Raw genomic sequence first — 14,897 nt, forward strand, 5'->3', positions numbered from 1 at the left:
GGCCTCTTCTTGGGGAATAAGCAGGAATTATCTGCTCAGACTAACAGAGACTATTTCAAGCTACCAACTCCCTGAGGGAGGAAAGACAGAGATGTAGGAGGCTGCCCACCATCTCCTCCTCCCCTAGTGCAGGTCTCAGAGGTGCTCATCCCATGGGCTTCATCCTTAACATGTCCCTCAAATGCAAATTCAGTAGATAAGGGGGGGGTGAACCATGTCTGAAAAGGTGAAGCAGAAGGACAGGGAAAGGGTTAGGGAGGGCAAAAAGGGATCTCTGAATAGAGCTGGCAATGGGGGTTATCAGGAAGAGAAAGAAGAGGAGATGTTTGTGTGCCCCATGGCCAGTGAGGAAGGCATTCCCAAGGAAGATCCCTGCAATCATGCTGGGGTAAGGAGGGACCAAGCAGCAAAGTTAAGCATCAGCACCCAACTGAAATGAAAGCAGTGACAAAGTCCCTAACAGTGTTACTGCATTAAAGAAAAAAAAAAGTGTTTGAAATAAACTATTGCCATCTGTCTTCTGCAGAGTGACTAGCCACACATGGATGGCAATTTATAAATAGATTGAGAGCCTTATTAAAGGTCAGAAAAATTGTCCCAACTCCTCCTCTCTCCTCTCATTGACATGACTAGCTGCCATTCATTCTGGGAAGAGAATTTTCCTTGTGCTGGATAAATAAACCTCCCTGCACACAATCCACACTTTTATGGTGCGTTCACTGCACTAGGGCAGTTATTCAGCTCCAGATGGCACAGGGAAGGGGTCATGCAAGGAAAAGCTCTTCCCTTGTTTTTTATGTCATCCTTGGCTGCACACGAGGAACCTGTGGCAGTCCCATGAGTCAAGGTCTGCTGCATCTGAAGGTCCCGACTGCTTGCCACCTCGTGACAGTTTGCTGAGGACCATGGCAGTGATAACTGCTTACCCACCCAACTGCCACCAAACAGCCACGTTTGGTATCCCCAGCATGCAGGGGTGATTGCTAGGAGCTGCACAGAGCAGTAACTCAGGCTCACACAGCCAGTGTTACCTCCCTGCACCATCCCAACAAAGCCCTGCTTCTGTTACCCATGCGGAGGCAAAGCACAGACACGTTCTGCTTTGTAATACAGCTCTGAATACTGTTACTTTTAAAAACCTGTTTAAAAAAAACCCTTTGTCCTTAGCTTCTTGTAGACCAGGAGGCTACTGAGCCCCCATCTTGCGTTACACTGCAGACCTCTGAGGGAGGCATTGAGTGGCTGTAGGCAGGAGGTACAGCACATCCAACATCCGCAGGCTCAGCTGCCTGCTCAAGATTATCATGCCATAAAATGCATAAAATGTCAAGCAATGGCAGCTTCCTAAGTTCTTACAAACATCCATCTAATCTATCTCATATGGGAGTTCATCAAAAGCGGAATAAGCAACTCCAATTTCACAGCAAGTGAAATGTATAGCTATATATTTAGAGTATGTATGTTTAGAAGAAAGCACCGGCAATGATATTTCAATCAGTCCAGCAACAGGATTACCTCAGAACCAACCACATGCTGAGTTTTCATTAGCATGTAGCATGAAGAAGATTTCATCACCCTAATAATTTTTCAAGCTTCCCTAATGTTCATGATTGCCCATCAGTTCCGCTGCCTCATAGTGACCCCCTTTATGTTTTTTATTATTAACCAAAAAGACAGAAAACAAAATGAGATGCAACCTGGCAAATGCAAACTAACGACATCTGGGGGAAAAATAATTGGAAACAGAGATTCAAGGGGGAAAAGATGCCTTGGAGCCACAGTAAATGTGACAATTTAAATGGTGGACAATAAATAAGATATGAGTTTGCGGCATGAGGTATGTGCATAAAGCACTGGTAGGTTTTCAAGCTGCATAATAACACGTTCCCGTTGCAAATCAGGGAGGATATCACCCTGTTCTTCAATGACCCCAGAATAATCTCACCTTCACCTCGCTGTGGAGAAAAGCAGCTCAAACGACCTGTTACTGGAACACTCAATTACAAGGAAGGTTAAAAAGGATCCCTAATACGCGCGGCACAGCGAGGTGACATACAAGGCTGAACGTGCTGAACACACGCCAGCACCAAAGCTGTGGAAATGAATAGTTTGAGGAGGACACAGCTGGAAACAAAGGAATGGGATCAAATACAGCAAAAATCAGGCTGGAGATGGAGAAATACACCCCCAAAGTGGCACACACATTTGTTATATATGTGCATGTATGCTCACCTATAACCGTGTGTGTGTGTATATATATATATATATATATATAAAAGCTTCAAGAAGAACAACCTAAGGAAAGGTGTTAAAATCCCATGGTTGGACTTCTGCAGATCCCTAGGCTTTCCATATTCATGCTGCAAGGAGATCTGCAGGAAAATATTCTGGATTATCATGGAGACGCTTTGATTTTCTTTTTGGGAACCTCTTGCTACAAATACGTTGAGGGGCCATCCCTAGGCTGGACCCACTCATGTCCACCCAGTGATGTTAACACCTCAAAATTGAAGTTTCTCAGCAGAAACATAGTTTAAGCCCTAAGATGATGAACACCCTGGTATGCCACTGCTTTTTTAGTATGTTTCCCACGTTTGCTGGGGGCTTAGAGAGAAAAATCACCCAAACAATGACAAGTTGATTTAAATCTTTTCCTTTTCTTCTCACAGGAAAGAGCATCAAAAAAAAATAAAACCCAAAAAACCCCACAGTGATGTATGAGACACTGAACAATGTGCTGGACTTATTTTAATCAGGAGAGTATACTTGGAAAGGAAAGCATCTTGAGGACAGAGGAATTTAGTAGCTGCTTCTCTATGTTGAACATCCCTGAACCTCAAAACATCAATGACTAGGACCACCAAAGCTATAAGATCTAAGCCTGGCTTTACTGAAGCACTAGAAGAGCTTTTATTATTTGAGTAAGGCTGGAATTAGACCACAGACAAATAAAGACATGAAGAGAAAAGTTCAGAGACACCAAATTCTTTCCTTACTATGTTTCCTTACATATGTTCTGCTAATGTAAACTGTTTGGGGCTCTGGAAACTCTGTGTGTATTAGCTACACCTCATTTTCCATTGAATTACAGCCAACTTTTTCCCAGTGTATTCTATATAAGCTTCTTGCAGACCATAAAGAATCATTAGGAAACTCAGTTGGAGCAGATAATTCATGGGTTTCCATTTTACAGATGGGTAAATAAGGGAGAGGGGACAGTAAAGGCAAGAAAACCAATTTACCCTTCTGGAGGCCACTGTTATACCTTTGGTGTATAACAAAACTGCAGCTAAAGATACAAATGACCAAAGATCAACAAGTTTTGGTGAAAAAAAAGGCAAAATAATAGATTTTTTTCCTGCCACACGCATCTGTTCATTAGACCTGTCTCCCAGACCACCACAGCTGCTCACATTGAAAAGAAAAACCCCACCAAACACTTCACACAATATTTACCAGAGGAATTACCAACAGAACACGTGCAAATAAATGTTGCTTAGAAATGTTTTGGCAATAAAATCTATTTGGTAATTATGTATCCTCCTAAGCAGCCAAGAGAAAGCTGGTTGTTTGATTCTGATGATACAGGTGAGGACAACGCGGCCTGACCTCAGGAAAGATGGAATATTCTGCTAGAAATGTTGCCTATATTTTCCAGTTTGAGGGTGAATAGGTTATTTTGGTATGTCTCACATTAGGTTTAGAGTTAGCAAATACAGGGCCCTTTCTTTGCATGACCTGTTTATTACAACTGAGCACTGAAACCTTTACCTGATTTTATCAAACCTCCTGTTCTGTACCACCCTGCCCACACCAGCATCTCAGCATGAGGGCTGTGTGGGCTTCCAGGGTGCAGATTCAGAGTGATGTTTAGAAGAGCTTTAAAATTAAAAGAACAACTTCAAAATTTGAAATATTTCTCTCAAAATATTGGCGTCACTTTGCAGCAGCTGTGCAGCGTTTAATCAGGTCGCGATTACCTTTAAGAAAGTGTTTCTTTCTTAAAATTTCACAGGACTCAGGTGGACCAGGAGACTTACAAACCCCACTGCCACCTCACCACCTACCTTGCAGACTTTTATGATTTTTTTAGTATTTTTTTTTTCCTTCAGAGCATTCAGACCTTGAGTGAAACTGCTGAACTTGTCAGGTGGGTTTCAAGAAATGAGATTTCAAAAAGCGCTAAGACATCCCTGCATGCTCTCCTCTCCCTGGAGCCTGTTTCATTGCCTTGGGGCACATGTTCCTCCTCCTCTGCTCTTCTTTCCTTCCTAACTTTACAGCCCTTCAGCCTCCTCCTTTTTATTTCTTCTCTTTGCCTGCTTTGATACTGAGACACCGTGGAAAAAATCCTCACTGGGAAAAAAAAAAGCAGCATGGGAATGCACCCATCCCTCCAAAGCCTGGTGCCGGTATCATCCATGCAGTGGACTTGCCTGGCCCTGGGCTTTCATAGCAGCCCTCTACAGCTGTGATGCACCCTGTGATGCAAAGAGTTTGCTCCTTTAAATGCCCCTAAAAATGTTCCCAGCGTTTTATGGGGAAAGTGCAAACAATTTTTTCTAAATGGAGTATCTGAGATGAAGAAAAGAAGCTCCAAAATAGATGATGCTGGGGAAGAGTAAGCCCCTGAAACCCTGGATTTATTTTAGAAATTATTCATTGGAACCGCTACCACAAGATTTTAAGTGCACAAAAGCAGAAGGATTAATAAAAAGGGATCTGCATGTCACAGGGAGAATGAAAACATCCAGAAATGAAGTAGATAAACAAGTCATTTCTAACCTTCCACGGGTCAGAGACTAGGCATAACATTAACTGCTTGTAGGTAGGAAGACATGTTTTATTAAGCAAATTATTCCTGCGACCTCCTCACGTCTCCCAGTCATCCTGCCTCTGACCTGTGCTGATTTGCAGTTCCTCACCCGACCAGCACTTTCCTTAGAGAAAATTGTTGAGGGATTCTGTTCCTCACACAAACGTGCCTGAGACTCGTGAGCCCACGTATGCCAGAGGCATCAAAAGGGGATGAAAAGCTTCAGGGAGGGGGGGGGGAAATAAATCTCCTTCCGTGCCAGCACCATCAGGAAGGAAGATAAATAAAGGGCAGGAAATAAACACCTGTATAAAGCTAGAGAGCTGCTTCTAAATGAGACACCGTGCAGCCTTCTCACTATGCCACAATGAGTCCTTAACGGCAGGACAAGCGACAAACACCATGGAGATGGGTTTCATCGGGGGAGGAGAGGTTCCCAGCCAAATTCCTGCTGGAAACGTAGCTGCAAAGCCCCAAGTGCTGGCAGAAAGCATTCATTAATAAGAAAGCCATTGCTCTTAATGAGTTATAATTGTGGATTTTGGAATATTAGGTTATAAAGGGAGGAAAACAGAGCCCTGGCACCTGCCACTTACCGTTCCTGGCATCCATCAAGAACCAAATGATGCCCAGGCACCAATGTGATTGGAAACGCCTGTAGCTCACTGTGCTCATCTGCCCAGGCAGAAGGAATGCCTATTGAGGCCCAGCTAGTGAGGCTGCTGCTGAAGACGACCAGCATGAAAAGAAACATGAGAAATACCCACTCTGGAGCTAAGGAACGTGGCTCTGAGTTGGCACAGCCACAGTCCAGTCCTGCAATCCCGAATTTAACAAGCGGAGCTGGACCTCCATGCACCAGCCCACAGCCCTGCTCACCCACACATGTGTTAACACAGCACATGAACACTCAATGACACGGAAGAGTTGGCCCCTGGGGTCAGTGAGCATCCTGCCATCCATCTCCAGAGCAAGACACTTGGCAGCTCGCTAATTAAAACTGTGCCAGCATAACGCTCTGCTGCCACAGTCACTTGGGTTGGTGTCCAGATGAGGTTGGGAAAAGAGTTTCTCAGTCTTGGAGAAAGAAGGGGACGAAGGTGGAAATACATGTATAACTCTGCCGAATCATTGCTGCACCTACTATTTTACAAGTGCAAAAGAACCTCTGCAACAGCAGAAACTTCGGTTTTGAAAATCAGCTCTGGTATCCACCCAAGCAAGGAAACCAGCTAATTTTCTGAGTTAGCGTTTTTGCATTTGCCTAATGAGCTTCCAGTCCGTTCAGACTTATATCTACAGCCTGGCCCTGGAAGGACTTTTCTGTCCCAAAGCACTCCCCAGGAAACTCAGCGGGATGCTCCATCCACCATCCAGAAGAGCAAACAAATGAGGCTGTTGGTGCCCACGTTGCTCCCAGATGCTATGGCATCCAAGCCTCATCCTGCAGCGTTCCTGGAACACTGTCATCTCTTTGAACATCAACTTCCCCTTTACCAACAGCTGAGCCGGCTCTGAGAAGTTTTCTAGCCAAGCTCCTAGCTTAGGATGGGAATGATTGGACTTGATGATCTTAAAGGTCTTTTCCAACCATGTGATTCTGTGATCTCTGGGACTAACCCTGCCTGACTTCTCTGGGGACGAGCTAGTGCCCAGTCCTGCACCCCATCTCCTCCCTTTTGAAAAAAACCTCACTTTACCTTCTCAAAGGCTTCAAGGTCTGCAAGGGAATCACACCACTGGTACCTGTGAGGGGAACTAAACATGTGCCTTGCATTCTTCTTGCACCACAGAACTCCAGTTTGCCTCCCAAATCGTTTAGGTCATTTTTAAGCACGTGCTCTTCTGTTGTGTCATTATGCCCTTACTAAATATTTGCTTGCAAATGAAACACCATCCACACAGTAATTGAAATGTGATAAAATCCCATCCACACTGAAGGCTACACTAGGAAAATACCGAGGTTGAGAGGTCTGTATTTAAACAGGCAATGATACCCCACAGTGCACTCACACGTACCTCTGTCCTGCTGCAGCTCCTGGCTGCTGCCCTCTGCTTTGCCTAAATCACAGCACAGCAGTCTCTGTGGCAGGGCACGTGGCATCTGGAGGAGTCAGAGGGACTGATTCGCAGAGGCAGATCTCAGCCAGTCCCAACGGAAACCTTGCAGCACCCCAGTTCGCTCCCTTGGTTTGGGAAGCAGCTGAAGCTGCCTTGCCCAGCTATAACCGCTGTCATGGGAGATGGAAACCGCCCTTTTACTTGTGCCACAACGGTATTTATGATGCTGCACTAGGGAGCAGCTGGCCCTGGGGACCTGTGCAACAGCAATAGCAGTGGAAAAGGTTTATATTGTGCCTACTCTCCCTGTCACAGGGGACGTTTTCCCTCGTGCTGCCCGGATATCCCCATGGCAGGCAGCACAGTGACGGCACATGGCATTTGTGTGGTACAACACGTTCACTGTTACCTGCAAAGGAGGAGAAAGGGCAATCCACCAGGCATCCATGGCTGGCAGAGGATACCTGAAAGAGGCAGGGGTTAAGGAATGATTTAGTGATGTAAAATGTATGAAGCTGGGGAGGGAAATGGGAGAAAAAGAACCACCCCAACAAAACAAGCTGCTCTTTTGTCATCATGCTTCTTGGTGCTGGGTCTGAGGTAACACCCACTGTTCCTCCCCAGGTGTGAGAAACTCAGGACCTGCAGAGCCTGGGGAGTGCCAGGGCAGAAAGAGGGGCAAGAAGAAACACTCCTGACTATTCCTTCTGGTGCTGGAAGCCCGAAGCTGGCGTTTCTCCAAGGTGCCTCATTGGCACGGCCAGTGCAGCGCTGCAATTACGCGCCTGTAATTAGAACCATCTGCCCGACGGTGCATCGTGGTAGTGGACACAAGGGCAGCATCCATGCAGGAAACCTCCCTCTGTGTGCTTAAAGGAAATTCTCCTCTTTGCACAGCATTAACACGTGGGGACGCAGCGTGGGCTGCAGCTGGGGGGGGGGGCAGAGCTGTGGGCAAAGAGTTGCAGTTTCCCTCCTGCCCATCTGGGGAGGTGAGAAACGACGCTGCGTGTGCAGAGAGAGAAGGGAAAAAGAGAACATTAAAAATGGGAAAGGCAGCTTTGGTCAAACATTTATCAGCCGTCTGGTGCTCGCAAACAGAGCTGGGAGAGCTGCGGGTACAGCAGCCGCGAGACCTTCATGCAAGATTAATGCCTGGGGGATGCTTCAGCCGAAGCGCATGTTTCGATGCCGTGCATTTCATAGGATCACAGAATCATGGAATCATAGAACATACTGAGGTGGAAGGCCCATGGAGTCCAGCTCCTGGCTCCACACAGGCCCAGCCCAGTCACACCATGGGGCTGAGGGCATCGTCCAGATGCTTCTTGCCCTCAGCCCAGATCAGGGCTGTGACCCCTTCCCTGGGGAGCCTGTGCCAGTGCCCGACCCCCCTCTCAGTACAGAACCTCTTCCTGACACCCAGCCTAAACCTCCCCTGGCTCAGCTTCGTGCCCTTCCCTTGGGTTCTATCCCAGGTCCCCAAAGAGAGGAGAGAGATCTGTGCTGCCCCTTCGGTCCCCTCGTCAGGAAGCCACAGACCCCATGAGGTCTCCCCTCAGCCTCCTCTTCTCCAGGCTGAACAATCCCAGGGCCTTCAGCCTCTCCTCATAAGCCTTGCCCTCCAGACCCTTCCCCATCCTGCTTGCCCTAATTTTGATGCTGTGCGTCAGGCTGGCCAACCTGCAAAATGAGCGATGCCCTGCTTGGCAGCAGCAGCAGTTGGTGACCCATCAGGACGTGTCTCGGGTGCCACACTGAGCCTTGCCCCTGTTCCTACTCCCTTGGAACTGCCCATTCCCCTAACCCTTACCCACTCCTCAAAAAGAGCATCACTCTCACTCACACCCATCCTTTCCTGTTTGCTGACTCCGTATTCCACAGCAAGTCCCACCTTGGGGGCTGCCCTGTGCCCGAAGCAAAAAATACCTGAGCTCATTCTGATATTCTGAATTTCTTCATTTTAAGGCTTTTGCTGCCAGGACTTTCCAAAGGAGCACACATGCACACACCCCACATGGAAGCAGCATTCCCCGTTGGGGCTGGAGTAGGAGAATTCTTCCCACATTCACAGAAACCTCCAGAAACCCCTCCACTACCCTGCATTGCTTACTTTCCTGCTGCATTACCAAACCCAGAGCTTCCCAAAACCTCCACCTTTTGGCCTGGGGAACCCTTACAAGATATCCTCAACTGGAAGTTCTGGTTTCTTTTGATTTATCTTCCCTTTTTTGTGGGTTTTGGTTTTTTTTTAGCAGCTTCTGTGTTTTCCCAACTGTTACTCAACATTTCAGGGGACAGAAGCTTTTATTTTTAACTGAATGATTCAGTTCTGACGGGATCAATTGACAGTCAAAGCTGGGACGTTAAGAAAAAAAACACACCAAATACCATGAGACTTTCTGATAAAATCACAGACGTCGGCGAGACTGGATGAAATCAGACACTTGCCAGACTTTGCCCTAGATACCAGATGAAAATCAGAGCTAAACAGGCTCTGAAACTTGAAGTGCGTGCAGCTCCCCACTGATTTCATCTGCACCAGTGGGTGCTCAAAAATCTGATGTGTGGTATTTAGCATCCTCAGTAAGAACCAGGGTCCCTCCTGGAAAAAGAAACCCCATGCAACAACACACACACACACACACACACACACCCCCCAGCTCTTGTAGCATATGCACAGCCCCAGTGGAGAAGAGCAGCAAAGCAGGAAAACACTTGAAATTTGGTTTATGAGCAAAATTGGTTGAGGATAGCAGGACAGAAACCTTGACCACCACCCCCAACATGATGAGCTGTCCCTGCATGATCCCACTAGGTGGGCAGAGGAGCCCCTTGAGCAGATGCTCTGAGCAGCCTCTTGCATCCAATGCTTCTTATCATGCTTATCACTCACACGGATGTTTAGATGAATGACAATGTGACATGTTTGGGGATGTTTTCTGGCAAAGCTGGGGGTTTTTTTGTTCCTCTGCAGCGTTCTCATTTGCTGCCCAGCATGGCAGATACTGGGGTGATTTGGGTGTGCAGTAGCCACTGAGGGCAGGTTGAGCACAGCACTAGGTACCAGAAAAAGCAGCTGCCTGAGCCTGCTGCAAGGAACCGCTCCTCTACCAATTAAAAGCAAGTAGTTAATATGCACATAGGGCCCACACTTAAAAATACTTGGATTTTACTTAACAGTCCATATTTGATTACCCAAAGGGTAAAAGAAAAAAAAGACAAAGGTTTTATTGTGGAGATAACTCTGTACAGACAAGCGTACGGGAGATGATATCTGCCTCTGGATTGAAGTGGCTCTCTAATCTAACTGGGCAACTCAGGTGAGTTTTCTGTAGCAGTGGCATTGTTTCTTTCTCCCCAGTGATTTTCTAGTAGGAGACCTGATTAGAAGAGCTGATAACATGACATAAAAGCTGCTCTGGAAATTTTTATAGTTGACGAGTGCTACATAGAAGTGTTGGGAGTCCATTTGCACAGCCTCTATATCCTACATATCTTAGAGGAGAAGAGCATCCCTAAAGAATGCTCTCTCATGGGCTCTCTCATCCTTCTTTCATGCTCACACAGCTACATCTCTTCCATCCCCACATGGATTTAGATACTGGCCACCCTGCCTGCACCAATACTACACACATACAGGCCCAGCTCAGCTCTTCTGGGCAGGAGCTGGGGGAAAGCATGCAAAGAACAGTTCCTTGGCATCCTGCAGTCTAATGAGTCCCTGCATCCAAAGACACCAAGACTCAAAGACTTAGTTTCCCAGGGTGGAAGCTGCTCTAAGCATCTGACAGGAGTTTTCATAAATAACCCCCATTTTTTGGTGATTTTTCTCCTGTCACCAGGAGAAGCCTGTGGTGTAACAAGAGTGTCCTGATGACCCAGCCAAACACGAGCACCCAGAAGCCTCACGCAGTGGGAGCTTTGCAATCAGCTGCCCATCACCAGCAAAGGATGACGTGAGGGTTGTTTAACCCTTCTGCCAGACTCAACGTGAGGGCCTGCGGACACATCAGAGGCACCAAGCCCGAGGCACACGGCACTGAGATAACAGCCTTGTACCAATTATACTTAATGATATTCATATTTATAAAAGCTAGCCATCCATTGTGGGCATTAGCTGCCTCTGACATTATTTAGAGATGAAGGATTGAAGATAAACCCAGCAGCTTCCTTTATTACCCAGGAAATACCCAGCAAGAAGTAATAATCAAGTTCAAACCCCCCAGGAAACAGAGTTTTCTCCTGCAGATTGACTCAGTAGCAGGGAAGAACCCTGTCCTGCTTTACCCTACTTTGTTAGTTCCCCTTCCCCTACTCTCAGTCACCTCCAAGTCCCCAAAATTCTTTTATTTAGGCTCTTAAAGAACAAGGATGAATCCATGCAAGGTAATACATGGTGGGTAAGAGTCAGCTCCTGCTCGTAGGGGTGCACATGGTGGGTATGACAGCTCTCTGGCCCCAAGCAGGGGTTACTGGTGCTGAACAGCCTCAAACAAGTTCTTGCCTTGGTTCCCAGTCCTGCAGAGCCTGCACTGCTCACACCCCTAGTCCCCTTCACATCACCCAGTTTATCATGCTTGGCTATGAGAAGTTATGGGAAGTGCTTTTTTAAAATGAAGGTAGGAAAGTACATTGATAAATAAAACAGGGCTGTTAGTCTTCAAACACTGAATTGCACAACCAGCCTTAATTAGACCTTGCAGCCTGACTGTGAAAATTAGGGCCTTTAATTTGTGAGTTATGGGTAACTTGCTGGCATTTATTAACTTAGAATGCCCAAATTCTAGGTTTTGCAGTGCTGCACATCATCATCCAGTCCCTACTGGAGGGCTTTACCAAAGCAGGGCTTACCAAAATCCTGCATCCTCAGGGAGAAATCTCAAACAGCTAATGATATCTGTTGAAAATACCCACTGCCAGTGGTGCTCAGGATTATCCAACACATAATCCATAATGACGGGGATCTCAATACATGGAGTACAAATGCTTTCCTTCCCCCCTGATGCCCTTGTGGGCTCTAACACATGCCCTCTGCAGCAGGGGCAAAGGACATGCTTGTTTTTCAGCCTCGTGGTTTATATTTGCATTTCTACTTCCCATTATAATCACTGGAGCTGCCTGTGTTAACATGAGGCTGGCAAAAGCTGCAGGGAAAGGGAAGCACTGGCTGGTGAATGAGCTCAACAGGAGAGGGCACATGCAGGGGAGGAGTGGGATGGGGAGGGCAGCAACCACCTTGGCAGAGGGGGGATAGGGCAGTTGCATCACACAAAGGTCACTCAGAACCTGCCGGGTTCATCATCCTTTCTGCACTTGACACCCAGGTGAAGATCTCATGGGCTCTGCCCTGTTTCTACATGAAGGAGAACAAAAGTCACATAGCAGAGGGAAAGCACGTGGTGGCTGAGCAACAGGGACAGTTGGGATCCTGCCTCTCCTCTGTAACTCAAGCTATGGTGTTTCATAGAATCACAGACTGTCCTGAGTTGGAAGGCCCATCAAGTCCAGTTCCTGGCTCCACACAGGCCCAGCCAAGTCAGAACATGGGGCTGAGGGCATCATCCAGATACTTCTTGCCCTCAGCCCAGCTCGGGGCTGTGACCCCTTCCCACAGACCCCATGAGGTCTCCCCTCAGCCTCCTCTTCTCCAGGCTAAACAACCCCAGGGACACCAGCCTCTCCTCGTAAGCCTTCCCCTCCAGACCCTTCCCCATCCTCGGTGCCTCCTCTGGACACTCTCCAGTAGCTTTGTGTCCCTCTTGTCCTGTGGTGCCCAAACCTGCACCCAGTGTCGAGGTGAGGCCGCCCCAGCGCAGGGCAGAGCGGGACGATCCCCTCCCTGGCCCGGCTGGCTGTGCCGTGCTGGATGCACCCCAGGATGGGGTTGGCCCTCCTGGCTGCCTGGGCATATGGCTGGCTCATGGGTAACTTGTCTGGGACTGTATTTCCATCCTAATTCAGGCCACTAGTGCCACCTCTGCAGTGCCTCACATGCGTGGACATCCCCTGCAGCCTGGCAGCCCCAGGTCTGTGCAGGGAAGGCATGACACCCCATCCTTCTGCTCGTTCTCTTGGTGTAGTTGAATTTCCGTAAGTGATTCTGACCATATTTATGAAGCAAAAGACTGCCTTCCTGTCCATTAACTAAACACAAGGGTTCATGCCAGACAAAAAGCCACCTTTAAGCATATCTTAAAAACTCACAAATTGTCTATTTGTGTGCTTTTCCCTCTGAACCTGATTATTATCCAAGAAATTCCTGGAGATGAAACATAAAGGAATAGTGCAGTAATTGCCCTAACTGCTAAATCTCAAGGGAATTCAGACTCACACCAACAGATCAGCCTTCCCCTCACCAGTGGCTGTTCCTAAGTGGTGCTTAAATTGCAGTAACAAGCCTGCTACGACGCTGCACACTGTTGTTTGACTAACTCAGGAGCCCATGGCTATGGGAAATTACTCCTTTCTACCTTCTGTTATAACATAAAAATAGTATGTTGATGGTACTCCATTAGAAAGGGTCCCGGGCAATCACGCTCCTGGTGCTGCAAGTCAGGGTTGAGAAGAGCTGAAGGCATCAGTAATCAATGAGCATCAATAACAAGGTCTCTGCAGGTTGCGTGACACGGGGCAGCAGCGATGCAGATCTCAGTAAAGCTTTGCAGACACAAGAAACTAAGTTTCAGCCCGAATTAATATCATTCATTAGACCCACTGCTGTAACTGGAAAAAGTGGAAAAGCTTTTGGGTTCACAACCCCTTCATCAAACCTGACAGAGACTGGAAGCTAAACACACGCTCGAGTGCTTTGCTGAATCAGGGCCCTACGTGGTTCAAGGCCATTTGCTCTTTAGTTTCAGCCTTAATTTTAAATATTTTTTTGCTATTTGCTCCTTTCTCCATACTAAGGAAGGGTCCTGCTGGATGCAATATATAGTTACCAAGAAGAGTCCTTCCACTCCGAACCATAAAGAAACAGCTTCCTCAGGATACAGCCAGCTGACTCCTACCACAAGACTTCGTACCCATTGTGACCAGAACAGCCTAAGCCAAGCACGCTGCCTTACCTCAGCTTAACAAAATCACCAGTTTGTCATTTAAAACTTTCTAATTGAGTACCCAAGCACTCCTCTTAATTCGGTGGGAATAACCCTAAACCTGCCTGTTGCAGACTTCACTTCTGCTTTTTTCCTGTATAGACCATGACTATTTCAGACTCGATACCTGAAATGAGCCAGTTATTAAAAATTATAGCATATATAAAGTCATGAATGCATGTAAGGCATTCAAAGAATCAGACAGGCAGTTAAACTCACAGAAGGCATCACTCCATCCTTGCAGCCCAGTCCCCTTGGCTTCCTGTCACTTGTGACTCTGTTTAAGATGTCTAGATGGCTTTCTACTCTTTTTTTCTTTCTTAGAGAAAGGTTATGAAGCAGAGCTCAGGTTTCATAGAATCCCAGACTGGTCTGGATTAGAAGGGACCCCAAGGATCATAGAGCTCCAACCCCCTGCCACAGGCAGGGACACCAACCTCCAGACCTGGAGCTACACAAGGTTGCCCAGGGTCCCATCCAACCTGGCCTTGAACACCCCCAGGGTGTGCCTCTCTGGGCAGCCTGTTCCAGCCCCTCACCACCCTCTCTCTGTGAAAAATTTCCCCCTAATATACAATTTAAACCTTCCTTCCTTTAGCTTTAATCCATTCCCCCTTGTCTTGCCATTGTCTGCCCTTTTAAAAAGTTGATTCCCCTCCTGTTTGTATGCTCCCTTCAGGGACTGGAAGGCTGCAATGAGGTCCCCCAAAAGGGCGATGAGGTTTCCTAAATCCAACCCTTTCTTCTTGTTAATGTTCCATTGTGGCGCTTCATTACCGCAAAAGATCTGGAGATACCCACAGCAAAATCTGCTACCCAAGTGAACTGATTATTTACTTCCTAGGGATCTTGGTAAAGTGTTGATAAAATTAAGAGATATTAATTACAATATTAATAAGGGGTTCATATTTACAACCGCC

At 47.1% G+C, this 14,897-nt stretch overlaps 1 protein-coding gene across 1 annotated transcript in view; it reads right to left on the bottom strand.

Moving 5' to 3' along the window:
• KAZN (kazrin, periplakin interacting protein) overlaps positions 1 to 14,897 on the bottom strand; it is a gene marked incomplete at its 5' end in the record, with an annotated part of 232,238 nt that overhangs the window by 134,857 nt on the left and 82,484 nt on the right. The window lies entirely within an intron of this gene.

This window comes from Gallinula chloropus (genome assembly GCF_964237585.1).
Source record: "Gallinula chloropus genome assembly, chromosome: 23".
Classification (NCBI taxonomy): domain Eukaryota; kingdom Metazoa; phylum Chordata; class Aves; order Gruiformes; family Rallidae; genus Gallinula; species Gallinula chloropus.